Here is a 12,500-nt window from a genome sequence, read left to right as displayed (position 1 = left end):
TCCTTAAATAGTCTTAAATACAATTAAATTTTCGAAAGAGAGGTATTAAATGTGCGTATGGGACCGTCTCAATCCAGTTTCGTGTATTTAAAGCGCAATTGTATAAGTGACTAAGCTATTAGGCTACGGGAGGAAGTGTAGTGGTTGCAGAGTGAAGATGTTTTTCACGGGTGTGGTTAAAGGAGTGAAAACAGTAATAATACAGTAGCCCAGCTAACACATGACGTTGCAGCAACGTCGCCATAAAGTTGTCATTTGGTCACAGCGACATTACCTTCTGGCTACGTTGTTGCAACGTCACAGCTACTTTGCAAGACAATGTTGTCACTTGGTACCATTAGTGACATTGCAGCGATGTTGTGACCTGGTCAGCTGATGATGTTGCAATTTGGTACCGTTAAGAACGGTGCCACAACATTGTGATTAGGTCAGCTGGTGACATTGCCATTTGGTGCCATGGGAAACGTTTCCGCGACGTCTGCCAATGACGTTGCCATGTAGTATTGTGAGTGATGTTGCCACAACATCATGATCAGGTCAGCTGATGACGTTGCCATTTAGTATCAGGAAATGTCCCCGCGACGTCAGCCAATGACGTTGACATGTAGTATTTGGAGTGATGTTGCCACAACGTTGTAAACGGGTCAGCTGATGACGTTGACATTTGGTGCCGTGGGATACGTCCCCGCGACGTCAGCCGATGATGTTGCCATGTAGTATTTGGAGTGATGTTGCCACAACATTGTGATTAGGTCAGCCGATGACGTTGCCATTTGGTGCTGTGGGAAATGTACCGGTGACGTCAGCCGATGATGTTGCCATGTAGTATTTGGAGTGATGTTGCCACAACATTGTGATTAGGTCAGCCGATGACGTTGCCATTTGGTGCTGTGGGAAATGTACCGGCGACGTCAGCCGATGATGTTGCCATGTAGTATTTGGAGTGATGTTACCACAACATCGTGATTAGGTCAGCCGATGACGTTGCCATTTGGTGCTGTGGGAAATGTACCGGCGACGTCAGCCGATGATGTTGCCATGTAGTATTTGGAGTGATGTTGCCACAACGTTGTAAACGGGTCAACTGATGACGTTGCCATTTGGTGCCATGGGAACCGTCCCCGCGACGTCAGCCGATGACATTGCCATGTAGTATTGTGAGTGATGTTGCCACAACATTGTGAACTGGTCAGCTGATGATGTTGCCATTTGCTACCATGAAGAATGGTGCCACAACATCATGATCAGGTCAGCATTTTACCTATTGGTCGGGGATCGAACCAGCAACCCTTCGTTTTCAAGTCCTGACCAGTAGGCCATGACTGCCCCAAATTAGTTCGAAATATCCACCATAATGTATTCAGATGTATATGGGGAAATGTATTGGTAATATTTGTAAAGATATATGTATATGCACAATATATGTACATATATGAGACCATGCACATACAATGTATGCACAATACATATGTGGTGATACAGTACAGTATATGTACAGTACATGTAACATCTAAAATATATGAGTACTTACAGTTTTTCTCAGTTGCTAAAACACTAAAACCCATTGGCTGAAGAAAGTTCTCAGTTGCTTGAACTCATTAAGCTAATTATTCAGTCTGTTGTCAATACCTTAAACCATTTCACATGGTAAAACACAATTTTTAGAAAAACTTTAAACACTCATTCTCAAAACACATTCTGCACTAATGCTTATGTACTGTATTTTTACTGGTAAACACAAGTGGCAAAAATGAAATACAAATAGACATACACATGTCATCGATTAAACACAACCACTCAAAATTGATTTCACTTGTTTCAAATGATGTGACAAAACCAATATACGCCAGTTCAGAGAGCAAACAGGTTGTTGAAGGTGGGAATGAAAATGGATAGAAGATAGTATAAAAGTCCAGCTGACAATTCCATCGTGTATCTTGTTGGAGGACATAAGCCTGAATGGTTGAAAATCAGCTACACACATAAGGTAAGTTCATACATAGACTGTATGTAATTAATAGCAAAATGGATAACCATGAAGATGTGATCTGATGTTACATAGGTTGTCTCTCTCACACAGTAACAGTAATATCACCCGGATCAAAGCATTCGCTGTGCCTACAGGTATTAATTGGCCTATGTACAAGTGCTGTAAGAAGGGTAGTTGTCATGTAAGGCACATACTATAATTTTATTATTGTTGCGGTTATGGATTGGCAAGTTACGTTGCGGTTACGTAATGAAACCTTCCACTTGCGACGTTGCCGCAATGTTGCCTGAAGTTGTTGTTAAGGACTGGCGACGTCGGTAACTTACGTTACGGTTACGAAACGGCACCTTTCAATTCCATGTTGCTACAACGTAACCTGATGTTGCAGATACGGATTGGCAACGTTGGGGAGTTACGTTGCGGTTACGAATTGTCACCTTTCACTTTGCATGTTGTGGCAACGTTGCTAAACAGGACTGGTGGCGTCGGTAACTTACATTACGGTTACGGAACGGCAACTTTCAACTCCACGTTGCTGCAACGTCACCTGATGTTGCGGTTACGGAGTGGCGACGTTGGGGAGTTACGTTGCGGTTACAAATTGTCACCTTTCACTTTGCATGTTGTGGCAACGTTGCTAAACAGGACTGGTGGCGTCGGTAACTTACGTTACGGTTACGGAACGGCAACTTTCAACTCCACGTTGCTGCAACGTCACCTGATGTTGCTGTTACGGAGTGGCGACGTTGGGGAGTTACGTTGCGGTTACGAATTCTCACCTTTCACTTTGCATGTTGTGGCAATGTTGCTGAACAGGACTGGTGGCGTCAGTAACTTACGTTACGGTTACGAAACGGCACCTTTCAATTCCACCTTGCTGCAACGTAACTTAATGTTGCAGTTACGGATTGGCAACGTTGGGGAGTGACGTTGTGGTTACGAATTCTCACCTTTCACTTTGCATGTTGTGGCAACGTTGGATACGACGTTGTGGCAATGTATTTTGGGTCATTCAGTTACATTGCAGCAACGTACTGGCAACGTAACTGTGCTAGCTGGGAGGCCTATGTACAAAATAATATGCCTGACGTTTTCGTGGTGTAGCTGAGGCCAGAGAGATATACAGGTAGCCTACGTGGAATTAGGAAGCCTACGGTAGAATGAGCAAGAGAAAGAAAGAGCGATAGGTTGGCCATAAGTTCGAATTTAGGCCGGACATATGGATTTTAAAAGCCCTGTCCGGCGCAGCCTCAAGCCGGACGCTCATTTGTTCTCCTTTTTGGAGTTGCGCTTGGCATCTAAAATCGTTGCTCGGACGCAGCATCGTTTCACAAACTATGGACTCGAAGACTGCTGGTCAAATTATGTGCAGTGCTTCGCAATCAGGAGGAAATACTGTATATGTTAAGTTGATCTGTTTGCATCTTTCCAGCGTGTGTTGCTGGCCTAGCCTAGGGAAGAAAACATCTGTCTAAGTTATAATAGCCTACCTGTAATATCTACCAGCAGCTTGCTTGCCAGCGTTTCCCAGTAGGCTAGGCCTACTTCGCAAAAGTTGTGAACTATAACCGCATATTTTTTGAATGTCAGCGACTGGCTACATAAAAAAAAAACGTGTGTTCATAATACGTGCGTGCTTGAGATGAAACCAGCGGTTTTCAGCAGGATCATGCGAGGTCAATGGTTCTCAAACAAGTCAATGGTTTTACAATGTTTCAGTCAAGCTTTGGTTGGTTTAGATACAACTGGTATGCAAAATGTAAAGTAGTGGATTAACTTTAATTTGCTGTGCTGCATATTGGACAATAGATGCACATAGTAAATTATATAAAGTAGGCTTATTAAAATATGTAAATAGCTTAGTCTAACTTTGAAAAAAATATTGAAGGGAATCCAGTCCAGTGCACATGTCTTTGGCAAGTAGCCTAGGCCACTACAGACACAGGTGAAGAACAGTCAGCATCAGCAGAACGCAAAACCAAATATGTACAGCCAGCTTCAAAAGCAAGCAGCCCAGACCCTAAAATTGGGCATTTATAGCTTTGAAGGTAATTCACACACAATTATTTTTCTTTCGCCAAAAAATATTTGGTAACTTCTGTAGACATCCAAAATGGGGTGGGGGTTAAAATTAGTAGGAAAAAAAAAACTATTGCATAAACAGTCATATATATCTTTTTGCCGTGGTAAAGTCTTAAGTTTCAATTAGATGTCTTGAAAAGGTCTTAAAAGTCTTTAAATTTGTACTTGGAAAATGTGCAGATACCCTGAGAAAGACCGTTGGTTAGCTAGCTCATTTAAAATATCCTAAACTTTTTTTGACCCAGCCTCTTAAAAAATCAGAATCGAGAATCGCTAGGAACCGGAATCGAAATAAGAAATTCGAATTGGAATCGGAATCGTTCAAATTCAAACGATACCCAACCCTAATGATGACTGGGTCTGCTTTGCCCCCTGGACAGAGGCTCACCCAGAAATGGATCTGACTGTCCACACCAGGCTAGGATGACACCCAATCTATAGTTTGCTATAATCTAAAAACACCTCCCCCTCAATACATACACACACCTACATACACACACACACATACACACACACACACACGCACACTTATCAGCCCAACAATCCACAGGGGCCACTGCTGCAACAAGGCCGTCTATCTCCTCCCCTCTCCCAGAGCTTCACACTCGACATGGAAAAGCTACTTCACAGCGCTGGGGTGTCTCTGGACAGAATCTATGCCTCAGCGAGTCCTGGAGTGGGACAGTGGTGGTGTTGGGGGAGAGGGGGGGGGGGGGAAAGTTTTTTTGGATGGCTCAAAGTGTTTTCAGTTAATCAGTCTGTCTGAAAATAGCCTGTGCTCAAGCAAGGCACTCGGTCCATGCCACCCAGCTAAGTGGGCTGAATTAATGGAGTGCTATTTTTATCTGTTTATCTTTCAACAGAAGCTTGATAAGGGGAAGCACTTTTTCCCAAAAGTGTTGCGGATGTAATTTGGTTAGAGACTATAAACACTGCATGACGTCAAAAGGCCATGATAAAGGCATCAACAGCTAAATATCTCACAAACTAACGGCCGGAGCTCCCAGTGCATGACTGTCAGAGTAGATACTTTCATCAAAAGTGACTCAGTCCCAGTCATTTTTATCAGCATTTTAACACTTGACCTTGGGCACCTTTCACAGGTCTATCAGAGCTATACAAAGTACAGGTGAAAAGAAGAGAGCCAACAAGGCCAGTGAAGGCCAGTCAACTCCCAACAGGTTATATGACCGCTCTATTTTCCCCATTTTTAAGTCAATCACATGGCCTTGGAGCTCACATACACTAATGCACAAAACACACAAGTTCATAGGTGTTTTAAAACTTGGATTTCTAAAATCCATAGTTTGAGGCTCTTGGAGATACAGCATACAGAGGAGTTTTTTACTTCCGTTTTCTATAAAAGATCTAAATATCAAATATCTGTTGGTTTTTCTTGTGACATGGACATGAAATGAGTCGTAAGCTACTTCTGCCCAGACCTGTTTTCCATCTGTTTACCCTGACTGGCTTAATATTTGTTTTACCGGAAATATCGGATTATTCTGACGGAACAGACAGGTTAAGCTGTGCCACGTTATCACGCCACGAGTATAATACCCCATGAAATGGTGTGGATCCCGAAGCAACATCTAAAGAAGCTTTGGGAGACCCAGAACAGCAGGCTGGCTTTTAAAATCAACTTCCAGTTCTTACTCATCATCCAGCACAGAGCTCTTAGAGAACCTGTGGCCATAAAGGTGTTGGCAGCTGATACAGACCCGAGAGTAAAAGTTAATGGCATTGCGAGGATAAGCCTGTTTGGCATAAACCCCAGACAGCCAAACAAGACAAGCTGCTGGATGTGAGAAGTGAGAAGATGTTCGGCCCACATCAGGGCCAGGTTTGTAACAGAGTCAGGCGATGCTGGTGAAGAGCCAGTGTCCCAGGCTTGCCCTCCGCATCTTAAATCAACCCCCAGCAACCACACATTATCACCCAGAGAGTAGCATGAGAGGTCTGAGGTAGCCCCAGCCACCACACATTATCACCCAGAGAGTAGCAAGAGAGGTCTGAGGTAGCCCCAGCCACCACACATTATCACCCAGAGAGTAGCAAGAGAGGTCTGAGGTAGCCCCAGCCACCACACATTATCACCCAGAGAGTAGCAAGAGAGGTCTGAGGTAGCCCCAGCCACCACACATTATCACCCAGAGAATAGCAAGAGAGGTCTGAGGTAGCCCCAGCCACCACACATTATCACCCAGAGAATAGCAAGAGAGGTCTGAGGTAGCCCCAGCCACCACACATTATCACCCAGAGAATAGCAAGAGAGGTCTGAGGTAGCCCCAGCCACCACACATTATCACCCAGAGAGTAGCAAGAGAGGTCTGAGGTAGCCCCAGGCCGCACGTGTCACAGCGGAACTCATGAACCCTGAAAGAAGGATTAAACTTCATTACTCTGGGAGTACAGTGTACTGGCACTGAATAAAACAGCATATCATCATATTATCTTTCTAATACTGCATATTGTCTAAAGCTAGTAGTTCTGTAGTAGAACCTGAAAATAAGCTTGTAGCATGTAATGCACCTTTAATACCTGATAATCACTTTTTATTACCGGTATATAAGGTACAATACTATCTATAGTGCCTTCCAAAACTAATCAGCCTGAGCTTGCTTACCTGCATTACTTTTCCACAGAGTTTACTGAGTCTCCTGCTTCAATGTGAATAAGGACAGAGGATGTGCATGTCCTGTTTACCTATAGTGTATGCTCAGGTGAGCACATAACCCCTCCCCACTCTACACACACTGCACAACCCCCAGGGGTCCAAGTCCCAGCAGCCCACTGCAGACACAAGAGGAGCCGTGCCGCAGTGACTGAATCAGCACAAACAGGGCCTCCACTCAGCTGCTCCCCTCATGCCCAATCTCTCATTACACCCAGCGGCAGTGTGTTCGCTACACTATATGCAACATGAGTCAACTATTTACATTTCCAGTGCACAATGACATATAAACATATACATGCATTTACGGTAGTGCTAATTACAGCAGGGCTTTTCATCGCAATGCAGTACAGCTGCATATAGACTACTTAGCAGAAAAAAACCCCCATCTGTTTGTGTATGTAATTGTCACGATCCAGTATCTGCTCTAATAAGCACTGGTCAATGAAAGTGGGCCAATTTGCAGATGAAGTTAAATCTATGAACACTCTCCCGACACGGTAAAACCTCAGTATGTACTGCCTAGCGGTACCCACCTACGGATGTTCTCCCCTTCACCTCCAGACAACCTCTCTGTCTCCTTCTCACCTGCTCTCTCAGTTTGTCTGTAGGGTTTTTTTCCTTTTGATGCACCTCATCCTGACTGAAAACAAGTGTAGTTGTAAAACGTTACTTTCCCCATATTTTATCTCTGTGGAAATGTATTCCGCGGTTCTGGGTGTGACAGAGACAGAGGGGGGTCAGAGACAGAGTGGGATCGATATAACCGGTCTGGGTAAATATGAGGGAACGCCGAGCGAGTGGGAGGCCGCATCCTCCTCCAAGCGTTAGCCAGCATCTGAGGCCCAGCGGGGGGGGCCGTGATTCGATCAGCGTTGACGGGCCGGCATGCAAATCAGCCAAGCCAGGCAAACCCTATTTACATTCACGTCACCTGCAGCGCCCCGAGCAGCAGAGCGGCGCCACGTAACGTAGCGTAGCAGGAGAACAAACAGGGGCCGGGACAGGACCTGGAGAGATAGGACCTAGAGAGCCTTCAGTGCCAGACTGCTGGAAAAAACACAAGGCTGCTAATGAGTCTGATATCAGTGCAAATCTCTTTGCATGGTGGCCAGCAGGGCTGAGTCACAAAGCCAAAAGGAGGAATCAAAAGTGAGCTGGTGTCCCCTTCATGATACGACCTCTGGATACAGAATATTTATTTTGTTGCAAAACTGGGTGGAACCGACAGTTATGAGCCATAAATACAATGGTAGAGGGAGATGCCTGAGCTGAAGCCATGCGCTGCGTCCACTGCATTAGATTAGATTAGATTAGATTACTGCATTGCAGATGGAGGTCTACCGTAATGTACTTCAGGATGCTGATGTACTTGCACTTCAACTTCAGAGTGAAACTTTGAAGATGTTTAACTTCCGAATGTCGAGTCCAATTGGAGAGTGTCATGTTAAAAGGCAGGGGGGTGAGGACCAGTCAGGGCTTGGGATGGCAGTCAGGACTGAGAGTCTGCACAGCGTCTGTGCATTCTGCACATTGCTGACCCACTGCTAGGGCCACAATCAAACGCCTCTGTAAAACCCCATGCGTCCCCACTGCAGACAGAGCAGAGGAGCTCGCTCAGAGGAAACCAGCTGAACGCACAGAGGAAACATTTCTCCCTCTGGGTGCAGAAATATAAAAATACTCCATGTTCCTCACACACACACACACACACACACACACACACACACACACACACACACACAGACAGCCTGCGGTGGATGGCCTGTGGCCAGCATGGCCCCTTGAGATGGGCACTGGGTAATTGGATTTGCCAGGGGGGGTGATGGGTGGGGGCGCACAGGAGCGCAGCAGAAGCAGAGCGCTGAGCGGACACACCGGAAGCAGCGGTCACATCGAGGCTGTGATCTGTGCGCCTTCCAACTGTTAGTTCTGCCTGAGTGAAACGTTTGTTCAACTGATTCAATCTCCTGCTGCTAGAGTATGAGTCACTCCCCAGAGTACACACACACACACACACACAATATTCTTCTTCTTAGTGCACACACACACACACACACACACACACACACACACACACAGTCAAGTATAAGATGCACTGTTAAATTAGCTGATCTTATGAACTCAAGTTAAAATTACCACCACATTAGGAGGTTGAGAAGATGACCACTGGCCAGTGATCTGGACTTCCTCTCTTAGTTCAGCTCTTTAAAACCAAGCTGAATGTACATTAACCACACAAAGCAACACACACACACACACACACACACACACACACACACACACACACACACACACACACACACACACACACCTCTCTCTCTCCCTTTCTTTAGTACTGTCATGCCAGCCTCGATCTGTCCTCACTGAGTGATTAGAGTGTCAGTCCGGGTCAATTTCAAAGCTGCCCACTAGCTACTGATACCCCGTTGCCACGGATACTTTCAGACCGCTACATTTGTCAACCGTGGAGCTCCCACATCATAGGCAGACCCACTGAAATCCAATCACGCTGAAATAAGAATACTCAAAGTCGTCATGTGACTCATCTCCCTCATTTAAGGAATTGGAGAGTTTAATTACTCCATTGCTATGATGGTGAAAAGGGTGGCGGGTGGTTGTGTGAGTGTGTGTGTGTGTGTGTGTGTGTGGGGTGGGGGGTGCTGAGGATTTGAAAAGCCAAGCAGAGATGAGCTGCTTTTCACAAGACCACCACTGTAAATAAAGTTTCATCACCGCGGCAACAAAGACACATTATTCACACACAGAATTCCGAGCTCTCTGGAATGCAGGCCTCCCACTGGGTCGTCTTGCTGGACAGTCTGAGTCGGGCGCGTTCCCACACCCCTCTATTCCCTCTCTCATTATGGATTTTTATTCTTTCTCTCTCTTTACTTGGCATTGTCTGCACAGGCTCCCCAGATGGCTGCCGACTCCGGTAGGCACATGGCCCATCTTTGGCGTGGATCCGGCAGGGTCTATCTAAGGGTCCGCTGCTATCTGTCCACCCCCCCCCCCCCCTCCTCCCCAGCACCCCACAGCTACTGCTTGCAGACCACACCACAGGCTATATTTGCTAAAGGTTGGCCCTTGTAAACATGATGTCAGCCGCAAAAAAAATTATCAGTATGTAATGACCAATAGACATAGGGAGCCATGGTAAAGATAAACTCTATAGGGCTACAGATAATGTTAAAGGTGCGATTTGTAGGATTGTTACCGAACGTTCTGTAGGCCAAAATCAAAACACTGGTGAACGTTCTCAAGACTACCAGACGCGAGCCTCTTCTGGGTTGCCAGATGTAATGAAGACTTAGCTAACGTTAGTTGACCTGCATCTGCTTTAACGTTTTTCCAACCATGACCCAGCTACACATTACGGAAACAGTGAAAACAAAAAATACCTCTCTAACCAACGTAACATATTTAGCTGAAGTTAGCGATGCAGATGAAGTTTAGCCTAGGCTACCTGTTGTGGAGAAATATTGCCAGCTCTGCGTCAGACTTGATATTCTTCATTTGACGAAGACGCCACCATCTCAGAAAGCTCCTCCGATGTCCACTTCATTTGTTTCTTGTTTTAATTTTGGAAATTTTCCTGCCTCTCGTAGGCGTTCATGACTACAACTGACAGCTGTTGACAGTTGGCCTTTGCTAATTTGGCAACCCAAATAGGAGGACGCGCTAGCCCATTATTAATACGCTATTCTAGAATTAATCGTTCAAAACATAAACGAAAATTCCAAGAGATTCCGCCCCGTAACTCATTTTTTTTCATGGGTTTTACGGGGTTTTACGGGTTAGAATAATGTTGTCAAATAAGCCATTACTTCAATTCATCGTGTTTCCTTACTCTCTGACAACATATGGTGATCATTTTTGGAATGGTTACAGTTTATTTTCCATTATTTCCTACATACTGGACCTTTTTTTTTTGCCATGTGATATCACATTTAAACAATGTATCTCACACACACACACACACACACACACATATAACAGTCAGATCAGGGCCCACAACCTTAAATGGTGTACACACCTTATCTGTCGATACTGTGGCCAGGTGTGACTCATGTTCATGCAGTAGTTTCATTGCCTCTGCAACAGTGTGCAGTGCTCTAGGGAAGGGTAGTCAATGCCCTGTGGCCATTATCAGGGCCAAAACACAGGGACACCTGGGGCACACTTGAAACACTGTGTCAACACGACGTCTTGGCCACTTCTCATGGAGATCTGTAGGTGTGCTTTTCCTCGCTCGGAGTTGACACATCAAGCACACAGCAGGGATTTACACATGCCAGGCTCACTAATGTGCACAGATAAACACACATGCACACACAGACACACACACACACAGAGGCTTAAGTGATCTGATTTTGCTCACTTTGCCATCTTGTTTGAGGAATCTTCTCAGTCAATCTGCATCAACACTAGCAGTGGGGAATCAGGCAGACAGGCAGAGAGACAAGCCTACAGCCATGGGCCAACCGTGTCCACATGCAGTAGCTGCCCTCTGAACTGCACTGTGGGTCTTTAAACCGTGCAGTGGGTCTTTAATAGCACACAGTGCTGTGCGAAGGCTTAATGAATGTTGGAAGTCCAGCATGGTCAGCAAACCCAGCATGACCGAGGAACACACATTATATTCCTACTGACGCAGCCTACCTACACACAGAGGGGTGCAATAAAGGTGTGCACACACATACAGTACACACAGACACACACAAACCACATTTGCACAAGCACTCATATGCCAGTGTTTCCCATACATTGGCCTATATGTGGCGGCCCACCACAATATCTGACCACCACACAATGATTTTCCATGTTGTACTGTTTAAATTGGATGGAATTCGTTCTTTGAAACGCTATGTACACCTTTGCGCAGCCTCTCCTTGTCTCTCAACAAACCTACATTTACATTTAAAGAAAATATTAACAATCCTGCAATTGTTGGCATAAAAATCGACTGGCTAAATTGTGCTTAAATCTGCATCATAACCACGCTGCGCTAATTTGTTAAAAACTGTTGCTTTCAAGTTAATTCTGTAAACCTACCACCACAAATAGAATTTAATTCTGTGGGAAACACTGTATGCTTAAAGGAAAATTCCAGTATTTAGCACTTTGTTTTGGATGAACTAGAGTGGTGGACACCGAAATTTTGACGATTGGTCCTGTCTCGACTTTTCTGACTCGTTTTGAATCGCCTTCGACTACTCAGAGTGGCTGCCAACAGGCATACTCAAACATGTCCTAAAACAACCCTTAACGTTCGTTTTCAAAACTGTGCAACTCACCGAGTGGTTAGTGGTTTTCGTTGATTATTAAAATCAAATATATCGGCGCAATGTACGATTTCCAGCCGTCTTATTTGCTATTGTGGAACTATTTTTTCAGACACCTCACAACCGCGTATAAACTTCTGCTCAATATTTGAACCTGAAGCATAGACGGTGGCGCAGTAATATCAACGTGCAATGAGTCTTCCAAAAGGCGATTCAAAACGAGTCAGAAAAGTCGAGACAGGACCAATCGTCAAAATTTCGGTGTCCACCACTCTAGTTCATCCAAAACAAACCAGAAAAGGGACTCAAAGTGCTAAATACCAGATTTTTCCTTTAAAGACGCAGATAAATACAGAGGCAAAATCAGAGTAATATCTGAACCCAAACTCACAGACTGTTTACAGACTGCCAGACATTCTACAGGCTTTCACAATCACAACACAAACACATCACAGACTGTCAACAT

At 45.0% G+C, this 12,500-nt stretch overlaps 1 protein-coding gene across 2 annotated transcripts in view; it reads right to left on the bottom strand.

The window, feature by feature from the left end:
- plekha7a (pleckstrin homology domain containing, family A member 7a) overlaps nt 1–12,500 on the bottom strand; it is an 83,058-nt gene that overhangs the window by 45,675 nt on the left and 24,883 nt on the right. The gene's annotated exons all lie outside the window — the stretch shown is intronic.

Source organism: Alosa pseudoharengus, unplaced genomic scaffold (assembly GCF_046254945.1).
Source record: "Alosa pseudoharengus isolate Yale_2024_CS ecotype anadromous, Long Island Sound unplaced genomic scaffold, YU_APseudo_1.1 YU_APseudo_1.1_scf_10, whole genome shotgun sequence".
NCBI classification, from domain to species: domain Eukaryota; kingdom Metazoa; phylum Chordata; class Actinopteri; order Clupeiformes; family Clupeidae; genus Alosa; species Alosa pseudoharengus.
The sequence above is the reverse complement of the archived record's forward strand: the minus strand, read 5'-3'. Positions and strand labels throughout refer to the sequence as shown.